The following is a 5,242-nucleotide window of genomic DNA, read 5'->3' on the forward strand; positions in this document are numbered from 1 at the left end:
TTACCCTCACCCTGTGCTGTCTGAGTAGAGTTTTGCCCACTTTAAAAGGATAGCAGGAATTTGGCAGGGGAAGAGTCCTGAGGAGATCATTTGCATATTCCCAGTGCCTTCTGGGATAAGTGAAGAGTCTCCGCGAGCTCAACGATCACTGGATTTTGGCCGTTGCAGCTGAAAAGAGGAGATCGGTAAACCGCGCGTCTATCAGCACGTGAATTTTGGCTCATTTTTCATCGATTCGAAATCTCTTTAACAATCTCAATATGGAAGAGGCCAGGAGCCATTTGGTGAGCTGCATTTCTTGCTACATGTTCACAGACTTAACAGTGGAAAAGCCAAACTTCACCTGCCACAAATGCAAGCTTGTGTCCCTGTTGGAGGAAAAGTTGCAAAATCTCGAGGAGAGGTTAGCTACGTTGAAGATCATTAAGGAAGGTGAATAGTTCTTAGACAGAGCAGAATTATCTCTTCATGTTACAGAAAGAGATGAAATTCGAAGTGCACCTGAAGAAACAGAGGAATGGAAACGTGACCCAGAGAAGCAGGAGGATCGGGAGGCAGTCAGCACCCACACTGCTCAGGAACCAGTACCAGGCTCTTACGCAGGAAAACGATGAAGAAATACATCAGGATAAGACTTTGCCCACAAACAGCAACCTTGTACGCCTTCAGAGTCCTCCTGGATGGAGAAAGAAAAATGTTGTGAAGAAGAAACGGAGAGTGGTGGTCATGGGGGATTCTCTGTTGAGAGGAACAGAGGCCGCTATCTGCAGACCGGATATAACTTCAAGAGAAATGTGCTGTCTTCCAGGTGCAAAAATTAAAGATGTGTCTGACAGGATATCAGGACTCTTCAGACCTACAGATGACTACCCATTCCTGCTACTACATGTGGGGACAAATGACACCGCAAGAAATGACCTGGAAACCATCTGCAGAGACTTTGAAGACTTAGGCAAGAAAGTGAAAGAACTGGGAGCGCAGGTGGTCTTCTCTTCCATCCTCCCAGTGGATGGCCATGGAACAAGGAGGTGGAATAAGATTCTGCAAGTGAACAACTGGCTACGTCGATGGTGCCGTCAGCAACGATTTGGATTTCTGGATCACGGAGTCAATTACCTATACGATGGACTACTTGCCAGAGATGGGGTGTGAAGAAAAAATATCTCTTTCTTACTTTTTTCTTTAGTAAGAGCACAGTGAGGATAGAAAGGAAAACAATATTGAGTTGTGTGGATAAAGCAAATCTTGTTTACTGTTCATTCAAAAAAAGATTACAAAAATGAAGAAAAGTAAGTTCACAGCACACAGAATATAAATATTAGATTAAAAGAAGGGAAAAAACAAGTATTCATTGGTTCTTACATATGGTCTTGAGGCATGTGGTATGTGTTGGAGATTCTCAAGGTATGAGAGATCTCCCTGTAAACGACTTAGGTCGGCTTTTATACTATTTTGACCCATAGACTTGCATTAGTGTCTATTTTTCCTGTCTCATAACCACATATGGTGATCTGGTGATCTGCCGCTACGTTCATAGCTTCTACCAAATTAGAACAACAGTAGTAACTTATAGAATATGTATATTAGTTTTTATGCATTACCTTATTCTGAAAAACTTAAGCCTATGGCCTTTGAAACCATTTACAACCTCCAAATAGCCACATATTGACAGTTCTGATAAATGCTCTATAGTTCTGACAAACAGGGAACAGATGTATGAGCCAAAGTATTCAGAATAGCTCACTCACCCACTAACCAGAGTTTCTGCTTCCCTGCAAATGTTAAGCAATCTATATTATTTTTTTATTATAGAAATACTGATATTTTACAGTCCCCCCTGATTATGATTTGAGAAATATCATAATCCTAGCTCATTCTCTCACCATTCGTATCACATTCATTCTTTATTCTGAAAACCTTGTATCACCATCTGCCCTGAATGTCATCTGAATTCTCAAACCTATTGTAATAATTAAATCAGAGAGTTATATTTTTCCGTTTTAACATCTCTCTTAAAATATCCTCTTCCTTTTTCATTTCTATCTTTATATTCTTATAAATTCTCCTAATTTTACACATAATAATTATTTGATATATTATACACAGCAAAACTATAATAAATATGATAACAATCGGATTAGATGATACATTCCCTGCTGCCATTTTCGCTGAAGACTGTGACCAACTCGTTACGGATTTTCCTAAATTCCTCCACCAAGATGACCCTGACATACTCGTCCATTCATGGTCAATATCATGTAAATTACCTTGCTCATGTCTGAATACGATTTCAGCTTCTTTTAATTGTTTTGTCAACAGATTTAATAAACCCTTGTCTTTCTTTATCTCATTTGTCAGTGTACATAAAAAATCCCCTTAAAACACAATTTTATTAATGATCATAAAACACACCTTCCCAGTGACGTTGAAAAAATGTCAAAAAATAGACCTAGTATAAGGTGCTGCATAGCCCTACATTAAGGCCTAACTGATACCTTCCTATCCGTGGAGGTTGGCACCCTAATAGTACGATATTGGCGCCCCCACTCAACGAGGACTATCCCTCACTTCCCTAGTGATCCCTAGTATCACAGAGGGGAAAACAATTTCCAAGATAGAACAGTAATGAAAAGATCAGAATGCCCTAGGACTTATGCAGACCAAACAGATAATACAGCAATAAAAACATTTACCACATCATGATATCATGTGACCCACAAAGATAGCAGCTATTCTCGCTTGGAGAGATAAACATCCTCAGATACAATCAGCAATTAATAAAAGGTCACTTATCATGTCTCATGGGGGACCCTCAACGCGTTTCCCCGCCGTAGCGGTTCATCAGGAGGAATAGTCCTATCAAAGATATTGTTGCTGCTTCATGCCTGATACCTTCAATAATAATGGCACCAGAAGTCTAGGAAACCGGATTTAAATAACCGGTGTGATTGTATTGCATACCACCCACTATCCGGCAGTCCAATCGGTGTGAAGATGCAAATAACTGAGAGAGTGTGAATGGATGTTCAGACTGCAATCGGTTTTCCCTAATGGGATGAATGAATGCATCTCATATGCCTGTTTTTTATGATCTTTTGATTCTCTGGTTGGTTGAACTTGCCCTTTCTCTGTTATAGGGGGTTATGATAAGAGGCTCTATATGTCTGGCATATTGGATGATGCCTGTATGGCATGGGCCACATTGTATGGTTGATTTGATTTATCGCATAGCAATATGCACATATTTTTATTTTTCTATATTCCTTGAATTTCTGATGTGCAGCATTATGCCGAATATGAGGACATTGGTACTACTAGATTTATTGGGGTCATCCTTACTGTGATAAATCTGACTCCTGGGACATTGTATTGCGGGCAGACTCTTTATTTTCTGGCGATCTCATGTGATGCGCTCTGTCTGTTTCTATGGTTACATCATTGAGCAGGGAGGAAGCATGTGATCGGAAGGTCCGGCCCCATTGGTGATGCGTCCATTGCTGGTTACTATGGGCGTGTCCGGGAGCAAAGGGGAAACATGTGACCGGAAGTTCCGGCGCCATTTTTGATTCCCCTCCGCCCTGCCCGCACAGGATGGTTCCGGAGGCTACAGCCCGCTGAGGGGGTTGCGCGACCGGAAGTATGGGCGCCATATTGGATACGCCCCACGGTGGAACGCACGCTAATGACCCCCCTTCCGCTTTGAATTTCGAATGCAGCGGCGGGCTCTCAGGTATATGACATTTTTTGCTGCACACCTGGCTCTCAGTTATTTGCATCTTCACACCGATTGGACTGCCGGATAGTGGGTGGTATGCAATACAATCACACCGGTTATTTAAATCCGGTTTCCTAGACTTCTGGTGCCACTATTATTGAAGGTATCAGGCATGAAGCAGCAACAATATCTTTGATAGGACTATTCCTCCTGATGAACCGCTACGGCGGGGAAACGCGTTGAGGGTCCCCCATGAGACATGATAAGTGACCTTTTATTAATTGCTGATTGTATCTTAGGATGTTTATCTCTCCAAGCGAGAATAGCTGCTATCTTTGTGGGTCACATGATATCATGATGTGGGTAATGTTTTATTGCTGTATTATCTGTTTGGTCTGCATAAGTCCTAGGGCATTCTGATCTTTTCATTACTGTTCTATCTTGGAAATTGTTTTCCCCTCTGTGATACTAGGGATCACTAGGGAAGTGAGGGATAGTCCTCGTTGAGTGGGGGCGCCAATATCGTACTATTAGGGTGCCAACCTCCACGGATAGGAAGGTATCAGTTAGGCCTTAATGTAGGGCTATGCAGCACCTTATACTAGGTCTATTTTTTGACATTTTTTCAACGTCACTGGGAAGGTGTGTTTTATGATCATTAATAAAATTGTGTTTTAAGGGGATTTTTTATGTACACTAAGTTTTTTCCAATCTCCATGAATTAGTGATTTTTTCTGGTTTATCTCATTTGTCCACAAATCCCAAGGAAATTTATTGACTTGTGACAAATTGAACTGGATCGGAAGGACTTTCAGACGTCTTGAGCCTATTGACGTAATATTAATACTTCCTTCCTTCTTTGTGAGAGCTTTAACATTTCCCTCTATACAATATAAACCTACTGTCAGATTTTCGGCATGTACACAAGATGAGAAGAATGCAGAAACCACTTCTCTTCCTGACATAACTTGGAAACAAATCCTGTTAGCGCTTACTGGTGTCACCGGGTCATGTATCGTGTGGACAGTCTCAACTCTGGCATGACATGAGGTATGATTATGGAAACATGAATGATAAATGACTTTATCCTGGCCAGGTAGACACATTACCTTGGAAACAAAATTTAAGCATGACGAAATGTCTAATTGTTCAGTGTTTATACCATCAAATGCAAAATCTGTGTACTGTAATTGATAATATAGCAATTGTGTAGGACTGACAGGAATTCCCAGAACACTTATAGGAACCAGGGTTTCTTCTCTTCCTGACACTGGAATCAATGATGTTCCTACACAAATGTTCTGTTCACATCCTATCCACTTATTTACCCACAAATCTGTAAGGTTTAACGCAAAGTTATATTCTATAGGCAAATTTCTCATTAGTCCTAAAGGTGTAATTCCACTTTGTAAGGCTTGTGCAATCATTGTCAGATTGGTGGAATATTCAATCTGAATTTCTAGACATGTTTTGGCCACTTGAGATTCCTGTTCACTTTCAATTAAAGCTAAAGTAGCATCTTGTAGA

The sequence above is a fragment of the Dendrobates tinctorius genome, unplaced genomic scaffold, assembly GCF_039654945.1.
Source record: "Dendrobates tinctorius isolate UK_male_01 unplaced genomic scaffold, ASM3965494v1 ptg000126l, whole genome shotgun sequence".
NCBI lineage: Eukaryota > Metazoa > Chordata > Amphibia > Anura > Dendrobatidae > Dendrobates > Dendrobates tinctorius.